Source organism: Phoca vitulina, unplaced genomic scaffold (assembly GCF_004348235.1).
Source record: "Phoca vitulina isolate PV1807 unplaced genomic scaffold, GSC_HSeal_1.0 scaffold21, whole genome shotgun sequence".
NCBI classification, from domain to species: domain Eukaryota; kingdom Metazoa; phylum Chordata; class Mammalia; order Carnivora; family Phocidae; genus Phoca; species Phoca vitulina.
In genome coordinates, this window is record NW_022589724.1 from 22,668,942 (window position 1) to 22,683,223 (window position 14,282).

General features: G+C 38.4%; 1 protein-coding gene across 4 annotated transcripts in view; it reads right to left on the reverse strand.

Moving 5' to 3' along the window:
- The window catches only part of DENND1A (DENN domain containing 1A), a 498,746-nt gene that overhangs the window by 444,099 nt on the left and 40,365 nt on the right, over positions 1-14,282 (reverse strand). The window lies entirely within an intron of this gene.

The following is a 14,282-nucleotide window of genomic DNA, read 5'->3' on the forward strand; positions in this document are numbered from 1 at the left end:
TACCTTAGACCTGGTCCTAATGCCCTGTTATTAAGCACAGAGAAGGAAAGAACCTACAACACGAACAGGTGACATTACCCCAGCTCAGACCCCTGATGATGCTCAACTTCTAGTGTGAAGAATCAGAACAAATCCAACTTACTTTTCTTTAATTAAAGTTCAAACTGAGAGGCACTCTGCCATGTCCCATGTTGAATTAATATTTTCTTTCTCATTTAATCTGTACAATAACATTGAGATACTATTATCATCACCCCATTTTATGGTTTAAGAAACTAAAACGAGAGAGAGATTAATTTGCCCAAAATCACAGAGGGATATAAGTCATAAGTAGTAGAGTTGAAATGTGAATCCAGAAGATCTGATTCTAGAAACCATGCTCTAAGCTAGATTTTGCTAATTATATGCTTGAAATTTGGTGGGGGAGACGGGGAAGGAACTCCAATTAACCAAAATATTTAGTAGGAAGAGGGAATAAATTAAATGCTTTGCTTAGCTGATTTCCTATTTCATTGTCAGCCATGATGAAAAGATTTTTCATTTCAGTCTTTGTAGAAAATCTTTCCCAAATACTTTTGTCAATTTTCCTTTCATATAAATACAATCTAACAAACTAATAAAACTCTTTCGTGTTTTAGAAACCAATTCCGTGATTCTGAGTATCAGTGATGATTACTGTTGAGGACAGAGAACTGGGCTAAATATACACTAACTATACACCATATTCCAGAAATGGGCTGCTTTGATAAGTCCCAGCTTATTTTCTTGGCATCTGGCTCGTCTCACAAGAAGACAGTTTAAATAAAAAACCCTGGTAACCGAGGACTGATTCTTGTTTTTGTTAAAGTTTAACTGTAACATGTAGGTGGAGGAAAAACATATATATATATAAGTTGATCATTTGAAATTATCCATGTATCCAAAGTATGCTTTCCTGGAAACACAGAACTAATCTTACAGTTTCTGAAAGAGAAAATTGACAGACAATTTTCTTTTCAACAAGTTTCAATCTTCATCTCACTATTATTCTAATATTTGGACCCTTTCAAAAAGGAATTTAATTCTAACAGAAGGAAGATTTAATCACTTAGCAAAAATCACAATTGCAGGAAGTTTTATTGCTTGGTTTTGGTTTGGAGTTTGGGTATTTTTGTTTTTCACTTAAGGAAAATGTTGAATTAAGTCACCAAAAGAATGCCTATTTGTACCAGTTTCTGTGTTAGGCATTTAAATACATATTGTCTCTAATTTACAAAACAACCTGTCAAATAGATATAAGTCCCATTTAAACAATGGCCAAGTTAGAATTCAGTTTAATAACTTCCCCAAGGTCAAACAATTAGTGAGTGGCAGAAGAAATCTAATTTCAAAGCCTACAGCCTTTCCATTAGGTTGTTTTTATTACAAATTATCCATGAAGATACTTAATGACATTGTTATAATCTAGACAGCAACTCATCTGCAACTATTTTCTCTTCAAATAAGGCTTTGTGATAGCATAAAATTCTAATGCCTATGAACACATTAAAGGTAAGAAAACTGTCTTTAAATCAAGCAACTTATTATAGTTTCCTGCTGGGCAAAGCAAGCTCATAGTGAAATCTTCAGTAAAGCTTTCTTTTTCTAATGAAAGCCTTTGAGCACACTGCATGCTTTCAATGTAACATAAAGAAGGAAATGCAAAATGTGTTGTGAAATAATACCAAAAGAAGTTCAAAAGCTAGAATATAATTTCCTAAAGGTTTAAAAAACAAAAAAAAGTCTCCTAAACATTTAAAATACGAGTTGTAGTTCCCATATTACAAAGCTTACACTCCACTTTCCAGAGAGTCTAGCACAGTGCTGAACCTAATGCGAGTGCTCAAAGAATAAGTGATTAAGGAATTCTAAAAATTAGATGTACGATAATAAGATCTCAGTCACAGACTCCTAGGGAATCAGGCTTATATGGCAATTTTTGAGGAAGCTGAAGACCTATACTTTTAAGCACTGAAACATTTTGGTTGTAAATCTTTCCAAGCTAGATTATACATCTCACTGCTTTTTTGAAAAGAATATTTTGAATAAAACATTTTCTTGATGACTGCAATGGACATCTGTTTTGGCTGCCTAGCATCCATTCTCCCTTCTTCTGCTAACAGCACCAGATTTTCTCTGCAAAACTACCCTGCCCCACTCTCAGGCTATAGAATCCAGGTGGCAGTGAACAGGCCCGCACACACATACATACTCCCTCATCACCCAATCAACATCTCAGAGTAACCCCTCTCTCCAAAAATCTTGGTGACTTGTTCATTGATCAGCCTATGACCCAAACTGGGCCTGGTGCAATCAGCCCTGAGACTACAATTAATGTAAGACCCTCTTTTTCCATTTGGGTGACTAAACTGGGAGACTATAACCTTGGATTTGCCAGTAGCCATCGTTGCCATTGTATAGGAAGCACTTGCCCAGAAATGAACCCAACACAGGAGACAGAAAACCAAGAGATAAAGAGATGACAAATCTCTGAAAACGTAAGTAGAACACCTAGATCCAGCAAAACCAAAAGCCAGTTTTACCGCTACACTTCTCAGTATTGAGAAGCAATAAATCCCTTCTTTTGCTCAAGCCAGATTTCATTGGGTTTCTGCCACTTAGGACAAAAAGAATCCTGACTAATAAAATAATGTCACCAACATGATCACTAACTGTGCTGAGCAATGTAATACAAAAAAATCCTCAGAGCAATCCAAAGCACGTAGGGCATAAGCAAAGGGCTTTCCCATGAATAAAAGATATGTTTAAATGCATGGATTCTGGGATGCCTGGGTGGCTCAGTCGGTTAAGCATCTGCCTTCGGCTCAGGTCATGATCCCAGGGTCCCAGCCAGGAGCCTGCTTCTCCTTCTCCTTCTCCCTCTGCCTGCCGCTTCCCCTGCTTGTGCTCTCTCTCTGTCAAATAAATAAAATCTTACATAACTAACTAAATTAATTAATTAATTAATTCTGAGAAATCTACTTCGGCTACTTTTACTTCCCATTTTTCAGCTGTGTTAGGTCGATGACAATTGCTGAATAGCAGAGTTGTATGCAGACATGAACTCTTGACTTAAACAAAAATAATACAATAATTTAAAATAACAGCTACTTGGGGCGCCTGGGTGGCTCAGTCAGTTGGGCGTCTGCCTTCAGTTCAGGTCATGATCCCAGGGTCCTGGGATCGAGGCCCGCATCGGGCTCCCTGCTCGGCGGGGAGCCTGCTTCTCCCTCTCTCACTGCCCCTGCTTGTGTTCCCTCTCTCACTGTGTCTCTCTCTGTCAAATAAATAAATTAAAAAAATAAATAAAAATAAATAAATAAATAAAATAACAGCTACTTAGGTACAAATCTAACGAAAAAATTTCTACAAGAACTACATGAGGAAAACTACGAAACTCTGATGAATGAAATCAAAGTACTAAATAAGGGGCACCTGGGTGGCTCAGTTGAGCATCTGCCTTCTGCTCAGGTCATAATCTGGAAGTCCCGGGACTGAGCTCCACATAGGGCTCCCTGCTGAGCAGGGAGTCTGCTTCTCCCTCTGCCCCTCACCCGGCTCATGCTCACTCTCTTATTCTCTCTCTCAAATAAATAAATAAATAAAATCTTAAAAAAAAAAAAAGAACTAAATAAATGTAGAAATATAGGGGCAATGGGTGGCATAATCGGTTGAGCATCCAACTCTTGGTTTCGTCTCAGATCATGATCTCAGGGTCGTGAGATCGAGCTCCACATCAGGCTCCGTGGTCAGTATGGAGTCTGCTTGAGATTCTCTCTCCCTCTCCCTATCCTGCTCATGTTCTCTCTCTCTCTAAAATAATAAATCTTTTTTTAAAAAGTGGAGAAATATTACATGTCCATGAATAAGAACACTCAATAATGTTAAGACGACAGTTCTTTGTAATTTGATCTACAGATATGATACAATCACAATCAAAATATCAGCAAGTTATTTTGTGGATATTGACAAACTGATTCTAAAATATTTGGAGAGGCATAAGACCCAGAAGAGTGAACACATTATTAGGAAGAACAAATCTGGAAGATTGACACTGACTTCAAGACTTACTATAAAGCTACAGTAACCAACACAGGATGGTACTGGTGAAAGAATAGACAGATCAATAGAGAACCCAGAAACAGACCCATACATAGTAACTGATCTTTGCCCAAGGAGCAAGATAGTCTTTCAACAAATGATGCTGCAACAACTGAACAGCCACATGCAATCAAGTGAAACCACACACACACCTTCCTTACACCCTTCACAAAACTCAAAATGGATCATAGATCAAAATACAAAAGTATAAAACTCCTAGAGATAACATAGCAGAAAACCTAGATGACCCTGAGTATGGCAATGCCTTTTTAGATATGCCACCACACGCATGATCCATGAAAGAAAATAACTGGTAATCTGGACTTCAATTAAAAATAAAAACTTCTGCTCTCCCAAAGACAATGCCAAGAGAATGAGAGGACAGGCCACAAACTGGGAGCAAATATTTGTAAAAAACACATTTGATAAAGGACTGTTATCCAAAATACACGAAGAACTCAAAGCTCAATAAGAAAACAAACCAATTTTTAAAAAATTAGACACCTCCCCAAACATGGTATTACAGATGGCAAAGCAGAATATGAAAAAAATGTTCCACATATGTCATCAGGGAGATGCAAATTAAAACATGATACTACTACACACATTAGAATGACCAAAATCCGGAACACTGGTAATACCAAATGCTGGTGAGGGTATGGAGCTGTAGGGACTCTCATTCACTGCTGGCAGGAACAGGAAATGGCAGGGATACTTTGGAAGAAAGCTGGCAGTTTCTAAAAACTAAACATACTCTTGCCGTCCAGCAATCACATCCTTGGTATTTACCCAAAGGAGCTGAAAACTTATGTCCACACAAACACCTGCACGTGGATGTTTATAGCAGCTTTATTCATAATTGCCAAAACCTGGAAGGAACCAAGATGTCTTTCAGTAGGTGAATGGATAAACTGTAGCACATCCAGATAACGCAGTATGATTAAGCACTAAAAAGAAATGAGCCATGAAGCCATGAAAAGACAAGGAATAACCATGCACGCGCGCACGCACAACCAACCATAAACGCATACTACCGAGGGAAAGAAGCCCACTTTAGAAGGCTACATACTGTATGATAACAGCTATATGGCATTCTGGAAAAGGCAAAATCATGGAGACAATAAAAAGATCACTGGTTGCCAGGGGTTGGGAGTACATGAAGGGATAAACAGGCAGAAGACAGAGGATCTTTAGGGCACTGCAAGTATTCTGCATGATACTATAAATGGATACATGTTATCATACATTTGTCTAAAACTGAAGAATACACAACACCCTGACATAAACAATGGACTTTGGGTGGTTATGGTGTGTCAGCATAGGACCACTGATGGTAAAAAAATGTGCCACTCTGCTGGGGCATGCTGACATTGGGTGAGGCTGTGCATGCCTAGGGCAGGGGTATATAGGAAATCTCTCTATATTCCTCTCTACTTTGCTGTGAACCTAAACCTTCTCTAAAATAATCTTTTTTTTTTTTTTTTGAAAGATTTTATTTATTTATTTGACAGAGAGACAGACAGTGAGAGAGGGAACACAAGAAGGGGGAGTGGGAGAGGGAGAAGCAGGCTTCCCGCTGAGCAGGGAGCCTGATGTGGGGCTCGATCCCAGGACCCTGGGATCATGACCTGAGCCGAAGGCAGACGCTTAACGACTGAGCCACCCAGGTGCCCTAAAATAGTATCTTTTAAAACAAATGACAAATAACAGCTCCCACTTATTAAGAACTTTCCATGTCCCATGCACTCTGCATTCCCATTTAATCTTTCAACTAAATGAAGTAGGTACTATTAAGGCAAAATATAGATCAATGAACTTAACTGCTCACGTGGATTTTATGGTTTAGATCAATGAATTGCTGGTCCACCTAGAGGGCCCAGGGCCTTACACTGTGAACCACAAAATACAGCAAGAACCACCACACTGCCATGAATTACCAAAAATCATGAGACTCTCCTATATTGTAATTTATACCCAGATGGCCCCTAAATTGCACACTTTAGGAAGAAATCTTCAAATAACTAAACATTAAGAAAATATATGGCTCACTTTGTTACTTTTTAAGAACAGCAATTCAAAAAGTCATTCTACGTAACCGATTTAGAGCATCAGCATAGTGTAATAAAAAGCACAAGCTTCAAGCAAGGATACACAAGGTAAAATTCAAAATGTGATCTCAGTAGGAATACAGAGGGACTTCAAAGTACAAAATGTTCTATTTCCTAAGTTGAGTGGTGGGTACGTGCATTTTTGTTTATTCTTTAAGCTGTGCATACCCATACAATTTGTGTTACAGTTTTCATAAACTGGTTTAAAGAATACAGTCAGAGTAGACTTCAAATCCCAACTCTGTCCTTTGGACAAGTTGCTTCCTATCTCTGAGCTTTAATCACTCAATACTTATTGAGGGCCTACGATATGCCAATTACTGTTCTAGCTGTTGGAATTTCAGGTACAAGAAAGAGGTCATTTCTGCCCTCATGGAACCCTATTTTTCTTACCTATAAAACTGAGCTGATACTTCTTACTTCATTAGGTGGTGGGCAAAAGCTTTATTACAACGAGCTTCCCCTAGGCTCAAATATAGTTTAAAGAAATACTCTAACAATCCTACAACATAAGGCACAATTCTCAAAGGCACCCCTTTTCAAAATCAGCTTAAAAAGTACAGTGAGGGGAGTCTGGGTGGCTCAGTCATTAAGCATCTGACTTCGGCTCAGGTCATGATCTCTGGGTCCTGGGATCGAGCCACGTGGGTGTCAGGCTCCACATTCAGTGGGGACAGTCTGCTTGTCCCTCTCCCTCTGCCCTTCCCCCAACCCCGCTCGTGCTCGCTCACTCTCTCTCAAATCTTAAAAAAAAAAAAAAAAAGTACAGTGAAATGAGGTTCCACACCTCTATTCCAAATAAGTTATTTTCAAATGGGCATGTCAAGTACTTAGAGTCAGGAAAAATTATAAAAATTTTTAAGTAATCCATGTCTTCTGAGTGGTAATTTGTCCCTACACTACTGCAAATCATAGTTCATACTCCATAAAGTGGATTCACTTCCTCTGGGGAAAAAAAAAAAATCAAAGGATTCAAAAGAAGAAAAATAAAGAAAAGCTAAAGTAATCATGCTAACTCATTTAAAAGGAAAAAAAAAAAAAACTAAGAAATCCTTGTACAGTTCATGAATGAAAACTGCCTCTCCCCTGATTTTCTATATGAGCCTGATTTTTCTTCTCTCACAATATCTGATTTTTCTAACTACTGCCATGTGCAGGTAATATTAACCAGTACTTTTTGGGATGATGCCACAAGAATGAAGTTAAAATCCTGAATCTACAACTTGATGGTTGTCCCATCTGGGCAAACAAATTAACCTTTGAGCCTCAGTTTCCTAAAAAATACGACCCATCTTAAAGGGGTCGTATATTAACAATATAAGTGTAACAATATTAAGAAAAGGGACTGAGACATAAGGACTCAATAAAAGTTAGCCACTTTATCACCACTCTTCAAAAGTTTGCTGTGATTATCTTATTACTGAAAAGATAATAAATTTAGTTAATACCTCTAATATTTTAATCTGAAGTAAAACAACTCTCAAAGGGCTTTTTTCCCCTCCATCCCACTTCTAAAGAAACAGCATAAATTTTAAGATTTTATTTGAGAGCGAGTATAAGGGAGCATGGGGGGGGTGGGCAGAGGGAGAAGCAGACTCCCCACTGAGCAGGGACTGAGATCATGAGCTGAGCCAAAGGCAGGCACCCAGGCACCCTTTTATTTTTTACATCAGTTTTTTAAAAATATCTAATAAAAAAAAATATCTAGTCATGTTGAGCATCCACTGTGGTCACAAATCCAAGCAACGTTCGTAGAATTAGAGACCTGCAAAGTGAAAGCTCAAATTCAGAATATAACAAAGCTGGCTCTCAATCCTTTCCGTTGGCTGAGACTCGGTTTTCTTCATGATCCTGCTGATCCAGAAACGAGAACAGCTATTTAAGAGAGATTTGAAAGCCAGGGTGTTTGCATGTTTAAGTTACTGATATAGCTGAAAACCTCAGCTAACCAAAGCGTCACATCATAAGCATTCCTTCCAGGGTTCTCACAACAGTTTCTTCACTTGACTATCCACTTCTTGCTACCAAGTGGCCACTGGGCTACTGCAGTAAAACACTGGGCAGGGAGCTGACACCAGAGGAAGTGGGTGGGCAGAACAGCCTCGAGAACCTGATGCTGCGGCCATTCTCCCAGGCAGGGTGCGCTCGGCAGGCTCTGAGATGCCAGCAGTAACGAGACACTTGTGTTGGAAATGCAGTCCAGAGTTTCGGCATGGCCAGTACCGTCTGATCATGGGACTGGCAGGCTCATCCCTCTTGCAAGAGCACCCTCTTCCGAGACCTTCAGTCAGACACGCTAAAGTCAGCTCTGGGAACTTTCACAACTTGAGACGACTCTATTCATTTCCTGGGATCCCCAAGTAAAGGTGGGTTCTTGAACAAATACATAAATGGAATGTGGCCAAAAAAGCATAAAAGTTAAGAACAAAGTAGGTCAAATATCTACTCGAAATGTTCCAACTTCTTTTTAAAATCACATACCTAAGTAACAAGCACTATACACAGAGATGTTTGCCAGCATTATTTACAACAAGAGAACTCTGGAAACAATCTAAAGATCCAATTATTAAGTAAATATTACTCATAAACATGATGTAGTAATTCACAGCAAATGAAATTATTTTCACAAAGCTATATTAATAATTTTAGGAAAAGCTTAATGATTTGGGGAGGACCAGCAAGAAAAACACACATATAGCAGAAGTTCAGGGAAAAAGTTTATATGTATATTTATATATATATATATACACACACACACATATTTTTATATATGCTTTATTTCCACACACATGCAAAAGAAAACAAGGAAATATACCAAAACATTAATAGTGTTTATCACCGAATGATAATTTTTCTCTTTGTAATTTTTCAAAAATGTTTAAATTGTATACACACTCAAAAACTAATCCAAAAACAAGCTACTAAAAATTTAAATAGAAAAAACCACAAACCAGGATAATCTGTCAATATGCACTAACTTGAGAAAATTTTTAGTTGGTTTTTTTTTTTTTAATTTACAATGAGAATATACCACAGTATAAGAAAAATTGTAAGAATGAAACTCCCACAGAAGTTTATAGAACAAAATGTATACTAAATCCTCCAATTAAAGACCCGTAAAGTAGTTTCAGTGCCTTCTAACCCACCTTCTCACAGCAGGGAATTAATCCCTCTGGGGGATGCAAACAAACTTCAAAGAGAAGATTATGCCCAGACACTAGTACTGTAGAGCATAAGGTTTATACCTAAGTTTGCTCAGATACTTTGGCAGAGATCGGAGATGCAGATCCAAAGAACAAAGACTAATCTTAAGGCAGATTCCTTGCAATCATTTAAAAAGACAAAAACAATGCATTCAATATCAAAAAAAGGCAAATATAATAAATTTTATTAAAAACAAGAAGGCTGTAGAAATAGACAAAAGGGACCTAAAATCAAATACCAAATAACAGCTTATTCCCTGGCAATAGCAACTAGGAAATCTCACAAACTCCCAAAGAAAGCAAGAGGCACCAGGAGTTCAGTTTGTGTACCCAAATCTTACTGGCATGATGTTTCCAAGGTGTCCCATGCAGTGTCCAGGGCCTTGATGCACTAAGTGGAGCTGACAGATCACATGTCCCTTCCATGGAGGTCATGGAATGCTCTTCAGAGTGCAGTACACAGAGCGCTTACAATACATGTCTTCAGTAAGGGAGACATTAAAAGTAATTGAGGGGAAAAGAACCGTTTCTAAAGTCTAGTAGTATTTCTTTTTTTTAAGATTCTATTTATTTATCTGAGAGAGAAGAAGAGAGCAAAAGCAGGGGTAGGAGCAGAGGGAGAGGGAGAAGCAGGCTCCCCGCTGAGCAGGAAGCCAGATGCGGGGGGCTCGATCCCAGGACCCTGTAGATCACGACCCGAGCTGAAGGTAGATGCTTAACCGACTGAGCCACCCCAGGCGCCCCTAAAGTCTAGTAATATTTCTTACTGGCCTTTCTCAGATCTGTCATTTTTTTTTTTTTTAATGTGAGGTGATTTTTTTTTTGTATGATTTAGAAGTACCTGATTATTTTTTTTTAAGACCTTATTTTTTAAGTAACCTCCACACCCAACATGGGGCTCGAACTTACAACCCCAAGATAAAGAGTCACACACTCTACCAACTGACCCAGCCAGGTGCCCCTAGAAGTACCTGATCATTTTATTAAAATGTTTTAAGTAAAGGAGTAGTAGACCCCAGTAATGCAGATTTAGTTTCCCAATTGTTTTTTTGGTTTTGGTTTTGTTTTCAAGTAGGCTCCACACCCAATGTAGGGCTTGAACTCACAACCCTGAGATCAAGAGTTGCATGCTCTACCAAGTGAGCCAGTCAGGCGCCCCTAATTAGTTTCTCAATTTTTAAATTAGCTAATCATCTGAGAGAAAACTAAAAACCTTAAAAGATTAAAGACCTAAATGCGAAAGGCAAAACCATAAATTTCTTAGAGGAAAATATCTTCATAACTGTGGAGGAGGAAAATACTGGTCAATTATACTATATTAAAATCAAGAAGTTACGATCAAAGTTAACACAAAGAGAGTGAAAGACAAACCATAGAGTGGAAGAAGATATTTGTAATACATACAACGAGATAATTAGTATCCATTATATAATCTTAAAAATCAATGAGGAAAAGGTAGAAAACTCAGTAAGAAAAGTTAGCAAGAGACTTGAACAGGCACTTTAAAAAACAAGCTATTCAAGAGGCCAATAAGCAGAAGGTGCTTGGTCTCATTAGTCATCAGGAAAATGCAAATAAAAACAACAATGAGATACTGCTATATAACCATCAGGTTGCCAAAAATCAACACATCTAACTGTACCAAGGACTGATGAAGTTGTAGAGTAACAAGGACTATCAAACACTGCTGGAGGGAGTGTAGACTAGCATAATTTTGAAAAACAAGTTAGCATGATCCAGTAATCAAGTATGGTATCTATCCTAAGGAAATGTACATTTAAGTGCGCCAGGATTCACGTATAAGGAATGATTACGGCAGCATCGCTTGTAATAGCCCAAAACTGCACACAACTTCAAGTGTTTTCAACAGAATGGATAAATTGTGATATAATCCTACAGTGTATTACACAGCAATGAAAATGAATGACTATAGCTACACACATGAAGAACCCTTACAAACATAACCTCGAGCAAAAAAAGCAGCAAAACTACACAAAGAATAATTCTGTTTCTATAAAATTCAGAAGCAAGCAACAAATTATATTTTTGAAGGAGATATACTTAGGTCATAAAACTATAAAGAAAAACAAATGATTATCATAAAAGTCAGGATAGTAGTTACCTCTGGAGAAAGGAAAGGAGGAACCTCTGGGGTGCCAACCAAACCCACCTCCAACACTTACAGGGCTTCAGCAAGAGTACAAACAGAGGCCCTCATACCATATATGTTAATATTTAACAGATATGAAACAAGCTTACAAAATATTAAATAAAATATGTTCTATCCTCCTATCATGACAAATATACCTTTATAACTGCCTGGAAAGCCAGATTCATACAGAGAATTTTGGGATTCCCCAGAGTCCCATGCAGAAACATGCTGATCCAGGGAGAACTGGCCACTGGTCCACCACCCATCACCCTCTTCTCCACCCCACACAGCCAAGGACCTCACACACAAGCATGCAGTTACCTCCACTCACAAGTCCAAGCTCCATCCCATACCCTACTCTCCACACACAGCCACATTTAGGCCATCCCTTGTATACACCAGCAGCCCAGCCCACCCTCAGAAGTATGGACCCCAGGAAAGGGACTCACACAGGCTCTGGAAACAAGCTCAGGGCCATTTGGGCAAGAAATTCTGAGATCCTAGGTACTTAAAGTATGGTCTACCATGGAAAAGTTCAGGCTCTAAGCAGGCATGTCCCACAGGGCCCAGAGACTCTGCCCCATGGAAGAGCGCCAAAGTAGGGCCCACTAAAGCACAGGGCCAGGGCAGGGAGCCCTCCTGCAGTAATAGTATTTCCTTAGACCCAGGAAACATTATATTTCTTAGCCTGGAAAGCAGTAACACGGGCACATGATCATTATTTGCTAAACTGTACATGTAAGTTCCATGTACTTTTTTTCCACAAATAAGGGACAGACATCATGTGCCTGCTGATATGATACACAGTAACACACAGAGACCCCTGCCAAAATTTCATAACCCGAATCTCATCATGAGGATATGATGAGATCCAAATCTAGAGACCTTCTGCAAAACAACAGACCTAAATTCTTCAAAATGTGTCTGTGATAAAAGGTAAGGAAAGGCTGCAAAACTATTACTTACTGAAAGAAACTAAATACGTGTGAAGCTGAATGGACTGCATGACCCTGAATAATTGGATTCTGGATCAGAAAGGAAAATGCTATAAAGGATACTATCGGCACAACTGATTAAATACGGACAACTGACATTATATCAACATTAAATTCTTGTATTTCAATAATTGTACTAGAGTTATGTAAGAAAATTCTTAGGAGGTATATTCTGAAGTATGTAGGGATAAAGGGTCGCTATATCCGCAATTTATTCTCAGACAGCTCAGCAAAAAGAATATGCATATACATATATATGCATTACATATATATGCATATACATACATAGAGTGATAAAGCAGATATGGCAAAATTGGGTAACAATTGACAAAGCTGAGGAAAGGGCATATGCACTTGACCATTCTTATAACTTTCATCTTTTAAAAATATTTTCAAGGGGCGCCTGGGTGGCTCAGTCAGTTAAGCGTCTGCCTTCAGCTCAGGTCATGATCCCGGGGTCCTGGGATCGAGCCCCGCATCGGGCTCCCTGCTCGGCGGGAAGCCTGCTTCTGCCTCTCCCACTCCCCCTGCTTGTGTTCCCTCTCTCGCTGTGTCTCTCTTCTGTCAAATAAATAAATAAAATCTTTAAAAAAATAAAATGAAAATATTTTCAAAATTAAAAGTTTTTAAAATATACTAAAGGGTTAAACACAGAAGACGCTGTCTATGGCACAGAGGAATTAAGATGACTGGGGTAAGATAAAGACTTCACATTTTGTTCATTCTTCCATCTTATTTGTACTTCTCTAATTTTGTTCTTTTTCCCAAAAAAAAATCATTTTAACTTTGGGAGGAAAAAATCCTAGAACACTGAAAGAGGAAACATTAGCAACTGTAAAATAAGAAAAATTCTGTCCCTAAATTTATCTGTCATATCATAGCCATCATCATCAAATGGTTACTCTGTAAAGTAGGCCCACAGAGGGGCTGCTGCAGGTATGCACCTAATAAAAGACGCTTCCCAAGGCAATGGTTTGCAGAATAAGAGGCATAACTTAACATGGATGTTAACATTCTACTTCTAGAATGACCACAAATTTGTAACCTTCATTAGATAATCCAGAAAGTGGAACACACAGTTATAACACTTTTGCTATTAAGAGAAATTCATTCATTTTAACAAATATTAGTGACATTATGCAAAGCCCTGTAGATGACATGGAGAGATGTGCCCAACATGGTCATGGCCCTCAAGAAGGCAACTTAGCAGAGTAAAGAAGACTTGAAACCAAAACTCCTGGTTATTCTGCACAGTGATGATCCTGGTAAATTATTTGACCGGAGATTCTATTTTCTCGTAGGTATAATGGAGCTGCCACCCAACTATCTTTAAAGGGTTGTATTGTAAGGATAAAATGTCAAGCACATAGGACAAAGGAACAGATACTCAATAAAAGGTAGCTGTTTTATGAGTATTACAGTCTAACATAATGAAATAGAAAATACTGCATAGCCAATTAAGAGCATATACCACTAGAATCCTGATTACTCCAAGTTTCTAATCCAAGTAAATTCACTCTCCCTAAACACCAAGTAATACGCACAACTGTTTGTGTGTGTGGACCAAGAGTTGCTCCCTGACATACCTCTGGCAAATGCATCACTCTCTTAGTTACCAAGAAAAAGAACACTAGGTTACAGGGTTATTTTTTTTTCTCATTAACCAAGAAGGATTTTAGTTGAGAATATACTCAGTCTTTGCAAG